The 17,421-nt window shown below is 40.5% G+C and overlaps 2 pseudogenes across 2 annotated transcripts; both read left to right on the top strand.

Annotated features, from left to right (window-relative positions):
* The first annotated feature begins 512 nt into the window (after positions 1-512).
* Positions 513-17,415, top strand: LOC147847754 (chalcone synthase pseudogene; annotated as a pseudogene). Its single transcript, XR_015532265.1, has 3 exons — positions 513-551; positions 16,176-16,433; positions 16,580-17,415. The product of XR_015532265.1 is annotated as a chalcone synthase pseudogene (transcript).
* Positions 608-2,019, top strand: LOC147847755 (chalcone synthase pseudogene; annotated as a pseudogene). Its single transcript, XR_015532266.1, has 2 exons — positions 608-791; positions 938-2,019. The product of XR_015532266.1 is annotated as a chalcone synthase pseudogene (transcript).
* Positions 17,416-17,421: the final 6 nt, after the last annotated feature.

Genomic DNA, 17,421 nt, shown 5'->3' with positions numbered 1-17,421 from the left:
GAGGTACAACCATGTTTTTGTATAGTGGTGATTTTTCAACTCGTTTTTCAACACTCTGTTGATCATGATAAATTTGTGTAGTCAAGCAAAGTACACTCCACAAATCCTTTCTCTTGTACTCATAAGTGTTAGTTAAAAAATACTCGAAGGAATGGACCCCAGCCCAACCATTGAAATAGGTTGCTTTAGTTTGAGATGGGTTGAGTTTCTCATGTCCATGGCCCAATAACTTTAAGCACACAAACGATAATTAAAACGAGGATGGTGCAAGATGGTAAGGGAAATTGATGTCAAAGACGAAGGGAAAAAAGGATTATGCATTTAATCGGAATGTGGAGTATTGAAAATTAAAACATTCCAACACTTTGATTTCAAAAGGAGGGTGCGGTCAAGGGCTTCTAGAAAATTGGCGACTAAAACCTCATAAGTAGAAGGCTGTACATGAACTACTATAAATAACCCAAAACCTGCTCTTCGAAAACAAACGATAGATAGAGCACATAACACACACAAAGGCATCTACTGCTACCAACATCACATCACAGCCATAGCTACACACGCACGCACACGCACGCACAAAAGGCATCTCACATAGTTATTACTAACAATGGCTTCCCTTGGAGCTCATACTAGGCGGATCGTGGAGCGTTCGGATGGCCCTGCCACCGTGCTCGCCATCGGTACGGCCGTCCCGCCCAACGTCTTCCTCCAAAAGGATTACCCCGATTTCTACTTCGACATCACCAAAAGCAACCACCAGACAGAGCTCAAGCACAAGTTCAAGCGCATGTGTAAGTAACTGTTGTATGTATGTATAAGAACCACCCCACCCCCAAACCATCATGTCACCTCTTACTTAGTATGTATCCCATTTAAATGGAGGAGGAACAACCGTAACTTCCGAGTTTGTGCCATTTATATTACATACTTTCTGCAGGCGAGAAGTCATGCATCACGAAGCGGCACCTCCACCTGAACGAGGAGATCCTTCGTGCCAACCCCAGCATCTGCGGCTACTGGGAGAAGTCGTTGGACGTGCGTCAGGACATCGTGGTGGTCGAGGTCCCCAAGCTCGCCAAGGAGGCGGCGGCCAGGGCCATCAAGGAGTGGGGGCAGCCCAAATCCAAGATAACTCATCTCGTCTTCTGCACCACTGCCGGGGTCGACATGCCTGGTGCTGATTGGGCGCTCACTAAGCTCCTCGGCCTGCGTAGCTCCGTCAAGCGCCTCATGCTCTACCAGATCGGATGCTATGGCGGTGGCACCGTGCTCCGCATAGCCAAAGACCTGGCTGAGAACAACAAGGGCGCCCGCGTCCTGGTTGTATGCAGCGAGATCACCGCCGTCACATTCCGAGGTCCCAGTGACACGCATCTGGACAGCCTGGTGGGCCAAGCCCTGTTCGGTGATGGTGCGTCCGCCGTCATCGTGGGTGCAGACCCAGTGGCAGAGGTGGAAACACCCTGGTTCGAGTTGCACTGGACAGGCTCCGAGATCATGCCGGATAGTGACGGTGCCATTGATGGCCACTTGCGCGAGGTGGGCCTCACGTTCCACCTCCTCAAGGACGTGCCCACCATCATCTCCAAGAACATAGGCAGGGTCCTTGAAAGCGCCTTCGCTCAAGTGTTTGGTGCATCATCGTCAGGGGATGCCCTCCCAAGATACAATGACGTGTTCTGGGTGGCACACCCTGGAGGCCCGGCCATCCTAGACCAGGTGGAGCTGAAGCTGGGCTTAAACAAGGAGAAGCTGGCAGCGAGCCGGCATGTGCTGGATCAGTACGGCAACATGTCGAGTGCGTGTGTGCTCTTCATATTGGATCAAGTGCGACGGACTTCCGTGTCGAGGGGCGCGGCCACGACCGGGGAGGGGCATGAATGGGGTGTGTTGCTAGGATTCGGGCCGGGTCTCACATGTGAGAGTGTCGTGCTCCGAAGCCTTCCGCTCCCGACTCCCGCTCAGCAGCTCCGCCTTCCTTCTCTCCCTGCACCTGAAGTAGTAGCAGTAGTGGAGTAGTGTGATAGATGTGAACAGTAATAATTATTATTATATATGCCTCAACATGAAGGCTGAAATGATACAAAATTTATTCTCTCTTCCACACTTCCTGTGTAACCTCGAACGAAATTGGATAAGACAAATAATCATAATAATAATAATAACACCAAAATGCTTTATCTAAATTGAGCAATATATACTCTTAAAGGAGAAAATAACATCTCACTTTTATGGTAATGCGGGACAATAAAATCTTGAATTGAATACCCTCAAGAGTCACTAGGAAAAGAAATATAAGAAAGAGGGAGATAAAGAGATTTTTGGTCTCATGTTGTTAATAGTACTAGGGCATTTAATTGTTCAAAATCTATTAAAGTGCTCTCTTGACACTTGAGAGCCAATGATGTTTGCAATTGTTGAATTGGAAGCCCCCTTGGCCTACCTAAGTATGAAAATGATAGTAAATTTTTGGCAAAAGATGTGTTGGCAACCTCAACAATTAAACATCACGACGGAAAAAGAAACTCTTAAGTAAGTCCGTGTTCAATTGAATGGCAAGGCGGGGCTTGGTAAATGTGGAAGATGCTATCTTAGAGTCACATAACCAAATCATGGCCTTTTGAAGACTCCATTTGAGGTTTCACATACCACATGATATGCGTATATTTGGCAATCAATATTGATGTTGTCAAGTCAACATTCACCCCATTTCTTGAATTAATGGTCAATGAGCCATAAAAAGATCGGTCATTTGGTTGATAAAAATGAATATTTCTAGTTCACCATCATGGACAACTAGAGCAGAGCAGAAAGGAGACAAGGAATGTGAAAGAATGAATTGTATTTATTATTCGGTACCCGGTGTTGCTCATCTTGATTGGGATCAAGATGAACAATTGTATTTATAAAAGTCCTTGGAGAATTCCATTTAGGCAAACACTATTTTGAAAACATGCTTGCCATGCTTTAGAAGTTTCTATAACTTTCTCGAGATTTCTAGAACATCAAAACTACTCTAAATGTAAAAGTATTATGGTATAACCATATGATGTATCTGTTAGATAAAATCAATGATCAACCCCAAGTTGTCAATTTATCCCCACATATATTCTTAGAGTGCACATTTTGCGATAATGCCCCAAATGAGGAGTAGCTATTGTGATAGTGAGTGCAATGTACAAGAATAATAGAGAGAGAGAGAGAGAGAGAGAGAGAGATTATATTATCGTCTTCAAAGGTCAAATATGACAACACGTTCGCGTTCACAAGTGGAAGGATCGCGCATAAATGGAAGGATAAGGGAAATTTTAGGGGTTTTTCAATGATTTTACAAAACACATTGATACCAGTATCATACATGTTCAAACATACTACGAAAAAGGTTAAAAATCCACTATTTTCGTGATTTAGAAGTAACTAAAAAAAGACGAATTTCAAAAAGATACATTCTCAATTTATATCACAAACTTCACAACCAATGTTATTTTATAAGAAACAATTTTTTAGAAATCATAAGAATTCAAAACACATGATTTTATATTACTCGATTTGTTACAAGCGGAATGTAGTTACACTTAATAGCCAAATATACATTCATGATCACTCCTTTACGGAGAATCACTACTATAACTAATATACAATTACGAATCCTCCTCATCATTTCGGATGTACCAATCAGTGCATTATCTTCGTCATAAACCAAATGGTTTGACTCTAGATTATATGTAGCAGATCTCGTTTGCCTTTGACTCGAGCCACCTTGTAGACCTAGTAATTTTTCTTTTATTATATCTATTGTTGACTTCCTTAATCGTCCGGCTTTTGTAAGTGTGAAGTCGTACACGATGATATCCACATCAGAGATATCAAGGGTCGAGGTGTTACGAATGGTTCGCTTCCTCTTCCTACCTCCCCTTCTTGTTTGGCATTCAATCATCTCCAATGTATACTTACCTGTAAAAGCATTTGCAGTTCTAGTGTTGTACCAATGAACATTTATAGACTTGATCGTGTTTTCTATTTCATGCATTAGCACTTCTAGAATTTTACCAACCCAAAATTGGTGGCCATGTGAGTTCTCATCAGCCAGCGTTGCAATCAACATCCCCGCGGTGAGCTCTTGCAAATTTCCTTGCCATCTAGCTTCGGCTACTTTGGTCATCCTTGGTCCCACATAAATGTCTCTTTGTTGTGGATGGACCACACTGTCATTAATCGCATTTACTAGTTGCTCCGGACTTCTATTTACGCAATCATGTTGCAACGACCATGTGAATGGCGTTTCCAAATTCCAATTATCAACAGATACACAATTGTCTATAATTTCTTTCTGATCACTATAAAATACATCCCACCATGACGTGTCTTGTTGTGCGGCATATTTCTTGGCGGCCTCAATATGCTTTCTTTTTTCTTCTAAGGCTTGGAGCCATGACCGTTTTTGTTCTGATACCAAGTCGCTCTGCAACTGTCCTTTCTTCTCAATTGGCATTTGCTTAGCTCCATGGACAATTGTACTCGGCATACAAAGTAATAACTGGCAACCACCTTCAGGTTCCCATGTTGTAGAAGATGAATATTGTTTGGCATACAAAAGTGTAGAACCACTTATTCCATTTTTCTTTATCAAAAAAATGTGATTGAAACTTATATTGTTTAACTGAGCAAGCACTTTAACATTCCCACCACCCCCATCTAATATATATCTCTTAAAGTCATATACCTCCTTCAAGTGTAACACTTTTGGGCGTGGTGTATAAGCATCACAAATGACATCAAATAGTTTAGGTAAAGTGAAAGCATCATGCCGAGACAACTGTCTGGAGAATGTGCTAAACATCTTATCTATATGGTCATGTGTGTGGCCAACCAAAAGGAAATTGACTTTCACTTTCCTAAACAATTCTAGGTTGACCAACATACTTAGATAGCCAAATACAGTTGAATTTTTGTTCTCTCTAGCAGTATTGTCCAATTGAATGTATAGAACAGGGGGGAAAGGTTGTCCCCAAGACATCAAAACTCGGTGAATCACTGTAACTGTTAGGTTAGGGTCATTGTGAACATTGGGGTAAGTAATGAAGACGTGAGGTCGAACAGACCTATTATAAGCCAAGCATCCCACCAAGTGCATTTGAACAAGGCACTCATCATTGACATCTTTGGGGAGCCTCCGCATATGCGGCAAGCATGTCTTCTTCTGGTCCATGTCATCTATCATTAAGCACATGTATTGTTCGGGCCTCTTCAAACACTTCTCTCTATGATGCATCGCCTTCCTTCGTTCTAAGGATTGTGCCTCACGATGCTCTTGTAGTAACTTCTTACTCGTATCCTTTTCCATTGATGTCTTTGCACCTTTAGCCAAACTTTTAAGATTTGCACAAATGGAGCAATACCCCATACGTACTTTACGAGGAATAATAACATTTGAAAACTGAGCTCTCCATAATCTTGTGAATTGGCTATATGTGATCGATTTATTACGTGAGCCCAGCATATCAGATCGATAGGCATCATAAACTTCCCGACGTGTATAATTATCAGAAAGATGCATCCTACCTGTAGTGGGCATTACTTCACAATTTAACTGAAAGTAAGTTTTCATCCAACCAATAGCTAGTCTTCCAATTGCACCTTTCATACTTGGAACCTCTTTACAATTGAGCATCTGATCCCCGTTAAGTAGACGTTGTTGTACTCTATGTAGCCGCATGTTACTAACACATAACGCAATTTTGAATGCAACTCTACATATCTGTTGCGCATGGAAGATATAATACTCGAATGATACTTTGATCCCCGTACATTTGTCAGATACTAGTTGCATATGTGACCCGAGGTAAGTGTCTTGCTCATCACCGGTCATCGAAAAATAGTATCGCCTTAATTCTCGCAACTTTCATTTTCCAATCATAGACATACAACCACGGGCACAACATATTTTGTTGACATCAAATCCAATCTGTTTATCTGATGTCACCAAGCTAAATCTAGTTAGACGAATTCTTCGTGGGATTCTTCTAATATGCATAGGGCTCCCAGATTTCTCTTCCTGCATAGAGGTTGGTGTAACCTTGTTACAGTCTAATTCTTTGCTGTGACCATCGCCAATGTTATTCAATGTTTCCTGGGCACTTCCTTCATTCTCGGTATCTTTATTAATATCGTATTCTTCAATAGAGAACTCTTCACATGTGTCATTATTTACATTCCCTGTAGATGAGCTCAGACAATATTCTTCGATAGAATATGGTGAGTCGGTCGACAGACAATATTCTTCAATCGAATATGGTGACTCTGATGACAAACAATACTCTTCAGTAGAAAACGATGGGTCTGATGACAAACAATATTCTTCAATCGAGAACGGTGAATCTTCACTCATGGCTTAAGGTCTAGATAGGGCTCTCTAAGTTATGGGCTTAGGGGAAAGAAAAAAACTAATAAGCTCCTCTCTAAACATATACTCCTCTCTAAACATAAACTTCTCTCTAAACAAAAGCCAAATCAATAGAATGTCTATATTATGTAATATTCTATTAATACAATACATCAAAAAATTATTTTTAATAAAGTAATTGTACTTAAAATATCAATTATTATATAAACTAGATCTATATAAAGTTAAATCAAGTAAAATATAAAACTAATCATTAACAAGCCATGAATATGTTGGATTAATGTTAAAATCATTGGCTAATTAATGGCACCCATTTTGATATAGAACGTCTCACTCATTGGTTCTTTAATGCTCACCATTTTAAATATTAGACTTATCAATCATTGGTTAATTTATGCCCACATCTTTAATACACAACATTTGAGAGTCATAAAAATTGTTGGTTTTAGTAATCAATCATTGGTACATTCATGAACCTCTATCATTGTCTCATTCATAACCTTTGAAGTCATTGTAGGTTGTTATGACTATAAAAGATTGATCAATATGGTAGTTTGACTTTGTAATCATTAATACAATCATAAGTTTCTCTAGTTAATGTGACTATGGTTACCAACTAACTATCCTCAAAGTTACCAACCTTGGTTAAGGTGACTATGGTTACTTTAACCAATGTGTTCAATCCCTATAAATAGGAAGACCTCGTCATATTTCACTCACCAGAGCGTACAGAGCGTATAGAGCACACAGAGCACACAGAGCACACAAAGCACATAGAGCACAAAGCGCGAAAGCGCGATCTCCGCCTCCACTTCCACACGATCAAACATGTCTTCAAAGAGAATCGAGCGTGAGGACTCCAGGTAGGCCTCTGACACTGTGGACATTTTTGTAAATATGTTTCGTTTCTCAAGAACTCGATACGCCGTATCGAGTTCATGTATACAATACAAATATTTATACATGAACTCGATACGGCGTATCGAGTTCATAATTTAATTTTGCTTTTTATACAGGAACTCGATACGCCGTATCGAGTTCCTGTTTAAAACCGGCGTATCGAGTTCCTGTTTAAAGTGTAGGTTTTAAACAGGAACTCGATACGCCGTATCGAGATCATGTTTAAAGTGTAGGTTTTAGACAGGAACTCGATACGGCGTATCGAGTTCCTGTTTAAAGTGTAGGTTTCAAATAGGAACTCGATACGCCGTATCGAGTTCGTGTTTAAAACCTACACTTTAAACACGAACTCGTTACGGCGTATCGAGTTCCTATTTAAAATTTGAATTTTAAACAGGAACTCGATACGCCGTATCGAGTTCCTGTTTAAAGTTTAGGTTTTAAATACGAACTCGATACGCCGTATCGAGTTCCTGTATATAAGAAGGCTTTGAGAGAGAAAAATTGTATTTTTGGGGTAACAAATAATTTTGGGATGGAAAAGTTATCAAATTGTCTGGCAAAATCAATCTTTTTATGTTGGCTTTCCTTACTTTTAAAAAAAAACATGCTCTAATTATAGGTGTTTTATGACCTACTTTAGCTTAAAATAGTAGAAAATGATCCACAAATTGCCTTTACGATAGCAAATTCTCGTCAATATAGGTTTGGAATCTATATAAGTCATACCTACTATTTAAAAGAATATATAACCCTTTTTACTTATTACGATATATATTTTCTAGGTTGAATAGCCCTACCTATAATAGATTTTTGAATATAGGAATGCTCCTGGGAACTGTTCTTCATGTTAATATACAACCTTAATCTACGTGACTACCTAACTTATGTTTTTGCATATACTTTCTTAAATAGGTCGTTTGAAAACCTGTCGGACCGACCGGTGAAGAAAATAAAGCTTCGCATACAAGGTTCTCCAATCGAAGCCCAGACCAAGGTAGCTCCTGAGACCATGAAGAGAGGATAAAAGCTTCTCTTTAACGAAGAGACAAAATCTCAGCCACATAGTGATGTTAGCCAAAAGAAACTTGTCGCCGCTACTAGAGGTGAAGACCTTCCTGACCGAGATCTAATGGACAAGGAATGGTGTATGCAATATGTCGACTCAAAGAAAAAAGTCGTATTGTATACAGCAAAGAAGAAGGGTGAGGGGCAACTTGGAAAGGAAACCCCATTTATGTATGGCCGTATTCTACGATTTGACTACGAAGATGCAGATTCGGCCAACATACTGGTAATGATAGAGTGCTCCAAGGGGGTACGTAAAGTGTTCCTTTCAGAAGACCTTTTAGTAAAAGAATCTTGTGGGCCAGAAGTGTTCAAAAAAGCACTTGATAGCTCACAAAACCTTATTGTTACCTTGAGGCCTTCTATACAAGACCATGTAACTCTAAGAGATGAAGTGCCCTCCCCATTGAAGCCAACAAAAAAGGTTTCCAAAGTCCAGTCAAGACCAGCAAAGAAGAAGACAACGAAAATGTCGGATACGGATTCAACAAGTGAAAACGAAGAGGAGGATAATAAGGGGACGCCAGGAGCTGAGTTGGCCTCGGGTGTTTTGTCATCCGAGCAGAATAAAATAAGGAGAGAGTTAATGCAACGGAAGCTGGTCAAGAAAGGGCAAGTATTTAATTTGCCTATAACACACATCCATCGGCCCCCTATTGATGAAAAAACAGGTCGAAGACCACTTGAGATTAGAGAGCCTCACTGCATGCATGTTCAAAATCTCAAGAAAAAAATGAAAATTAATCCTCATGCCACTGTGGTGCCTTTTATTGTTATGGTAGATCCTGAAGAATGTGAAACCATTGAAGATTTTGATATTAGAAAACATGATCAATATAATTATTTTGTCATTGGTGGATCGCATTCAGCAGAGGCACGTCGGCAACTTGTGAGAGAACATCCAACCACTTTCTTCTTCAAGTATGCCGAGTGCAAAATTTATGTTGGCCTCACAACCGAAGAGGCTAAGCTGTTGGCATGGGACCATAATAATGATAATGACTATAGGCAGAAAATGTCGTCCATTGAGCGTATACGGTTCTTCCACCACGAGTATTTAGATGTGAAACAAAAGTTTGGTGTGAAGTTACATCCAGGCCTTCGACGTCAATGTCTGCATGAAGTCGGCATTGTGGTAGATGATAATGTTAGGTCCGATGTTCTTCGAAAGTATGAGTCTTGGTTTCAATTGGCGTTTAGAGATGGAGAAGTATGGGACCTACAAGATCAAATCTTCTCAATGTGGGAGAATAAGGAGGTAAAGGGTCAACGACAAAAGAAATGTAGGGTTGACCCTCAACTAGAGTTAAAGTCACAAGCCGCCAAGAAAATTGACTTGACAATTGAAGAAGCGGCAGATGACATGAAGCTGTCTCTATGGAGAGCGATGCAAGGTATTAAGGACGAACAGCTTCTTGTGTCGGTTTTGTCAAGGGTTGTGGCGAAAGATTGAAGCCTTGAAGAAATGGTCACTGAGTTCAATAAGTAAGTCCCTCAAATACTGAAATTGTAGTCTATCTAGTGTAATTCAAAGTTCTAATCTTGATTTCTAATTTTACAGTCATAAGGTGTACATGAAGATCCAAGAAGTTATGATGAAACAACTTGGATGTATAACTTGGGAACAAGTGACCGAGGATTATCCTCTAACGTCTTCGTATAAGGCGTTATCAGAGTATTTTATTGCATTCAAGGATTGGGTTAGTATTCATGTTTTTTCATTACCCTTTCATCATATGTAGATCTTGTATAATAATACCTGATGTCCTATTGCTTCTATTAGAAACCGTGTCGAGGCAAGAAACAAGGAGAAGTTAAGGATATACACGATTTCCCTACATCCTTCCTTGCACATCTCGAACGAGCCAGAAAAGAAAAGGATCGTCGCTTAGTCAAGGCGTACGAAATGGAGGAAGATGGCTCCTTTAAAAAATTTAGCCACAAAAAAGATATTACAAGAGATCTTTACTACAATGTGGTTTGCGGTGATGTCATCGACTTGATCCAGAAGGTGCCAAAGAAGGAATATACGCTAATGATTGCGGATATTCCTTACGGATTTCGAATGGCGGGGTCATCATACGACGATGAACCGTTTAGGTTTAAACAATTGGAGAAGATGGTCAAGGATTTCGCTGAGCTAACGACCGCATCCTTGTGGCGAATAGTTGTCTTTCATAGTATGGACCAAGGGTACTCGGTAGCTCAAGCTTTGAGATCTCGTTGCCATGGCATCGAGAACCTTGCATGGTAAGGATTATTTATAGGTGTCTTTCACTATATTGCATTTCTTAAGGTTGTTGAATCTATTCTTAACTGGATGTATTATTTTTTATAGGATCAAGACCAATGTAAATAGAGGGCCAACTTTTCGGTTCGTTAATGCCATTGAATACATAACGGTTGGCTACTTCGATGAAATTAAGAAACAGAGAATCAAAGAGCATTCTAATGAAGTGGGAGGTTCAAATCTGTTCGTATATCCAGCAGTGACTCGGAAATTGCGACATGTCACCACGACAGAATGGGGACTTGTCAACCCATACCAAAAACCTCAACGACTTATGATGCGCTTGATCGAGATGTTTTCTGTCGAAGGAGACTGGATATTAGATCTCTTTTCTGGCACAGGTATTCCTCGAACTAGGGTAACGATCTTGAGATAACCAATCACTTTTTTTTCGTTTGACAACTAAATCTTCTTGTTACTTACATCACAGGAACTACGTCAGCATGTGCATTGAAGCTGTTTAGAAATACAGTTGCATTGGAGAAGGACGAGGACCAAGTTATATTTATTAATATGCGGATTAAGGCTTTGTGGGAGTGCCCAGACCAGGATGAGGAGGTCGGTGCAAAGAACCTCGCCAATACAGAAAGGTTTCAACCTGCTTCGCGAGAGCCTATTCCTCCGTTAGCCGGCGAACCGGGGGAGCTAATAGAGCTTGATGATGAGCTTATAGAAGATATTTCGTTGGCTCGGCTAACAGGGGAAATCAATGCACGTATAGCCGAAGACAGTTCTACACAAGATGATGAAGAAAATGACGTTGATGAATTGATTGCTATGTAATAGACTCTATGAAGAATATGACACTGACGATTTGTTAAGATTTCACATTATTAATACAAATATTGGGTTTTACCTAGTGGATTCTATTCTTTATAATCTTCTATATGTTTCAATTTTATTTTTATATACTTGATTAGTAGATTTATGACATTGGTTTCACCGCGTGCATACCTGACTACCAAACTTATGGAGAAACATGAACTAGTTTAAATGGAGGCTGATTTTGGTCCAAGCTAACCTTAACAGAACATGGCCCTATAATTGTTGCCATGACTGTCCATGTTGTTATTATGGATCTTTGTCTTCTATTGTTAAAACTATTATGTTTCTATTCCATTGCTGCTTAGATTGTGTAGTGTGTTGATAATGGTTCCAGTTGCGTTATCGTTCGGAGTTTGAACTTGTGTGAATCACCTAAGCAATAGAGTAGACCAATTTTAAATACAGGTATAAAAGCCTAATAGGTTTGTTATTTCCACGACATTATCCTAAAGTTCACTGCCTTACATTGTGCACAATTATATACACATATGGTTTGATCTCATATGAACAAACTGAGGAATAGATTAGATCAACTTTAAATACAAGTATTGAATACTTTAATAAGTTAGTTATTCCAATCACTTATCCTAATGTGCACTATCCTACATTTTCCACAATTACATACATGCACGTATGGGTCAAAGTATAAATTATATCTCATTTTATTAGTATGGATACAAGTACACCTCATATTTTTGTATAACTTACCTAATTAATATAAGTCTTTAAGTTAGTGTTTCCCTTGTCGCACAGTAGTGCCATATTGAGCCATAGTTGAACTTTATTATGCCTACATTAACTTATCAACATGTCTAAACTTGCATGATTTCTAATGATCTCCACTCGTAGATCTATCATGTATTTTTATATTTGCAAATTCTCATCAAGTTGAGGAACATGTGATACTAGTGCATCCAATTTTTGTAGAGAGGGTGTATTTGCTTCGTTTTAAGAAGATTCTACAAGTGGAATGCGCAATCCTTCCACTTGTGAACGCGAATGTGTTTGACCTATGAGACTAAAAAGATTACATTTCACGTGATACGTGTGAAAGTGAGTAGCAACTCTCGATGTTCAAGAACTTTACCAATCAATGTTGCAATCGAGAGTGCACATTCTGGTTGTGAGAGGAATTTGTGCATGGATTGGGCTTGGTCGAAGATGTGTGGAAAGCATGGACGAATATGATTAAAGGCAGAGCATAGTATCAAAGTGTGATACTCAAAACTCTTGAACTTGTTTAGGGCAAAGTGTGCTAGTCAAATACTCTCATCACTTGTGCGCCAATGCCCCGTCTCACATAGCAATGCATGTGAGCTAGGTCGCATGGAAGCAATGGTTCGAATAGAAGCCAATGGACTAGGCTCTAACATGTATCGATGTGTACGGTTTTCCCGTTCCGTGAAGAATATGGTTTTGTCGTTAGGTGCAACATGTGTAGTATAATGTATGAACCATGAGCCGCCACATTTTTCCCATGTCATGATACATTGGCGTTGCAAAAAGACCTCATTTACAGAGGAATCTAGTGATACATCGTGAAGCAAATATGTTGCATCCCATTTACCAAACCACTTTTTCATATCTTGCATCCAACTAGAACACAAAATTTTGCTTTTATGCGTCTTTTGGATCTTTTTGCATGCTTCCCATGCCATTCTTGGAAGTCGATGTGAGGGAATTTTTTGAACCTTAAGCATGTATTCAACAACCCTTTCCATGGCTAAGATCTCAATGGGAAGTGATCCTGTCTCAAGGAGGAGGATGTATGCCGTTTGTTTCTTAACTTGTAGAAACTTTGTAAGAAAATGTTTTTGGACATTTTCAAACTCTTTCCAAGTAGATTTAGGATGCTACCACTCCATACTTCTACCCCATAGAGAAGCACCGGTGTTACCAAAGTGTCGAAAAAGTATTTCTTAAGGACCCAACACTTAATATCTCCACGATCACATGTGTTCTCAAATGCATAATATGCTCACTTTTCCTCCTCTAAGCGACGTGTATCACATTCATTCCATCTATGATTTGAAGGAACTTCAAGGCCATATTTGCAGCTTTCCACACATTCAAGTGGCTCATTATTGTACATACAATATACATTGTATATTTCAAATTAAGAAACTGAAACACGAAACAACAAACAATACAAGTTTGGTTATATGCTAACACAAGCTAGGACAAATGTCGTTTCCGATTATTTGAAATGTGGTCTCTGCAAATGGACAATGTGAATATGACCATTATATGACAGTACTCTGCACTCCACTGCCCAAGTCTCAGGTTCTAGATGTGAGAAATTAAAGAGAGAGAAGAAAAGGAGAAGAGAGAGAGAGAGATTCAAACTCACAATTATGGATATCTATTGTTCAATATTTCATTGAGAACAAGGGATTAACACATGGGAGGAAAACGTCTAAGGCTTCATAGTGGCAATTATTGAACGGATGTATTTCACTTAGGATTCCGAGCTCTATATGTGTTCAACACTTGGTTACCTCATGGAAAGAAGCACTCTTGTTATTTGTATGGAAACCATCACCTAGTAGAGAGCTTTGTAATTCTTTGCAAAAGGAGTTGATTGTGTCTTTTCGGTTATTATGTTGGCTAGGAAAGGAGAGATTGCGCTCTCAATTTAATCGTTTGTTTCGTTTGGGGGTCAAAGAGCTAGGAGATGTAGTTGAGGCTCCATCTCAAAGAATTTTGGAGTTTGTTGAAGTGCGACAATTATTATGCATTCCACCTAATTTTGGATTTATTTGGCAACAACTACAAAATATTCCATTGATGCAAGGTCCCTTACCTCTACAAACAGGAGAACAACCGTGGATTGATTGGTGTTTAATGGGTCAAACGTCATTGTTACAAGTGACTACTAATATTTTGTACCATTGCTTTGTCGAGTCTCTTGGATGGTTATCATCTAAGGCTGAAGAAGAATGGGGAATACACAAATCCGATCATGGGTGGTGGCAGATCTTACAACGTAGTTGGCATTCTAAATTGCCACTTGTAGCAAAGGTCTTCATTTGGAGAGTTTTGATTGGAGGATTGCCTTTGGGATTAGCTCTAAAGCGTCGTGGACTAACAAGGGGCAATTGTTTCTTTTGCACTGTTCAAATGGAAGATAGTACTCATCGATTCATACAATGTCTAATTGCTTGTCATATTTGGAATTACATTTCTCAAATTGGATATTGTTTTTCTATTTCTAAGATATTGGGGATTGCGTCATAATTGGAGTATGCGCAACACTTTTGTATTCGATGGTAGACATGGGGTGAAAGCATATCTACGAAAGTTGAAGGGAGTACTAATGTGACAATTTTCTTTATTGGATAAAGTGGAAATTCTTTCCTTGGTGGAGTGTTCGTCTTGCCTATTGGCAATTCAACATGTTCCACTACCCATGTAGTGTAGTTAGTGGGTGACCATACTCCATTGTCACACCCATTGTAAGTAGTGTTTTTTATACACATTTATCAATATAATTGTGTGTTTTCACCAAAGAGAGAGAGAGAGAGAGAGAGAGAGAGAGAGAGAGAGAGAGAGAGAGAAATTATGTGTTTTATATTATATTGTATAAAGATATGTATCTGAGAGGTTACAAAAAGGTGCACCTCTTCATCTAAAGTGATATGGAGGGGTACATTTATTTCGTAACAATAAAAGGCTATAATAGGTACAAACTAAAATGTTTATATATTATTAATTATTCTAGCTGTTACGGGCATGACCATTTAATATCCCGTGGTGAGAATTTACCATAGTATTCTATACAAGTGGATAAGTGTATAGAATACTGTGGTAAATTCTCACCACGGGATATTAAATGGTCATGCCCGTAACACTAGCACCCCCCTCCTTAATGTAAAACATTTTAGTTCTCTACCTTTTGTAGATAGAGGCTAATTTTATTGCAACAGTTCCAATGCTTTTGATGTGACACCGACTTAGTTAAAAAATCCGCCCACATTGTTGTTGTTGAAGTGTAACATAGCAACATTTCTATTCAACCCCCCCCCCCCTCCCCCCAATCCGTCCAACTAATTAGAGAAGTATTGATCCATCCAATAGGTTGTAACAAATTCTTGGATTGGAAGCTTTGATATGTGAGACATTGTTGAACACATTTAAGAGCTTGCCATGTTTTTGTATAGTGGTGATTTTTCAACACTCTTTCGATCATGGTAAATTTGTGTAGTCAAGCAAAGTACACTCCGCAAATCCTTTCTCTTGTACTCGTAAGTGTTAGTTAAAAAAAAACTCCAAGGAATGGATCCCTGCCCAACCATTGAAATATTAGGTTGCTTTAGTTTGAGATGGGTCGAGTTTCTCATGTCCATGGCCCAACAACTTTAACTTTAAGTACACAAACGACAATTAAAACAAGGATGGTGCAAGATGGTGATGGAAATTGATGTCAAAGACGAAGGGAAAAGACGAAGGGAAAAAAGGATTATGCATTTAATCGGAATGTGGAGTATTGAAACTTAAAACATTGCAACACTTAGAAAATTGGCGACTAAGACCTCATAAGTAGAAGGCTGTAGATGAACTACTATAAATAACCCAAAATCTGCTCTTCAAAAACAAACGATAGATAGAGCACACAACACACACAAAGGCATCTACTGCTACCAAAATCACATCACAGCCATAGCCATACACACACACACACACACACACACAAACACTCAAACACAAGGCATCTCACATAATTATTACTAACAATGGCTTCCAATTACAATCTGGACAACCACACCTCTCCCTTTGGAGCTCATACTAGGCGGATCGTGGAGCGTTCGGATGGCCCTGCCACCGTGCTCGCCATCGGTACGGCCATCCCACCCAATGTCTTCCTCCAAAAGGATTACCCCGATTTCTACTTCGACATCACCAAAAGCAACCACCAGACAGATCTCAAGCACAAGTTCAAGCGCATGTGTAAGTAACTGTAGTATGTATGTATAAGAACCACCCCACCCCCAACCCATCATGTCACCTCTTACTTAGTATGTATCCCATTTAAATGGAGGAGGAACAACCGTAACTTCCGAGTTTGTGCCATTTATATTACATACTTTCTGCAGGCGAGAAGTCATGCATCACGAAGCGGCACCTCCACCTGAACGAGGAGATCCTTCGTGCCAACCCCAGCATCTGCGGCCACTGGGAGAAGTCGTTGGACGTGCGCCAGGACATCGTGGTGGTCGAGGTGCCCAAGCTCGCCAAGGAGGCGGCGGCCAGGGCCATCAAGGAGTGGGGGCAGCCCAAATCCAAGATCACCCATCTCGTCTTCTGCACCACTGCAGGGGTGGACATGCCTGGTGCCGATTGGGCGCTCACTAAGCTTCTTGGCCTCCGTAGCTCCGTCAAGCGCCTTATGCTCTACCAGACCGGATGCTATGGCGGCGGCACCGTGCTCCGCATAGCCAAAGACCTGGCTGAGAACAACAAGGGCGCCCGTGTCCTGGTTGTATGCAGCGAGATCACTGCCATCACATTCCGAGGTCCCAGTGACGCGCATCTGGACAACCTGGTGGGCCAAGCCCTGTTCAGTGACGGTGCGTCTGCCGTCATCGTGGGTGCAGACCCGGTGGCAGAGGTGGAAACACCCTGGTTCGAGTTGCACTGGACAGGGTCGGAGATCATGCCGGATAGTGACGGTGCCATTGATGGCCACCTGCGCGAGGTGGGCCTCATGTTCCACCTCCTCAAGGACGTGCCCACCATCATCTCCAAGAACATAGGCAGGGTCCTTGAAAGCGCCTTCGCCCAAGTGTTTGGTAGGGTTTCATCATCATCACCAGGGGATGCCCTCCCAAGCTACAATGACGTGTTCTGGGTGGCACACCCGGGAGGCCCGGCCATCCTCGACCAGGTGGAGCTGAAGCTGGGCTTAAACAAGGAGAAGCTGGCAGCGAGCCGGCAT

Source organism: Azolla caroliniana, unplaced genomic scaffold, assembly GCF_043228905.1.
Source record: "Azolla caroliniana isolate FFs.n. ecotype wild unplaced genomic scaffold, voAzoCaro1.0.p SCAF_698, whole genome shotgun sequence".
NCBI classification, from domain to species: Eukaryota; Viridiplantae; Streptophyta; class Polypodiopsida; order Salviniales; family Salviniaceae; genus Azolla; species Azolla caroliniana.
Note: the sequence above shows the minus strand (reverse complement) of the source record. Positions and strands in the feature narration are given on the sequence as shown.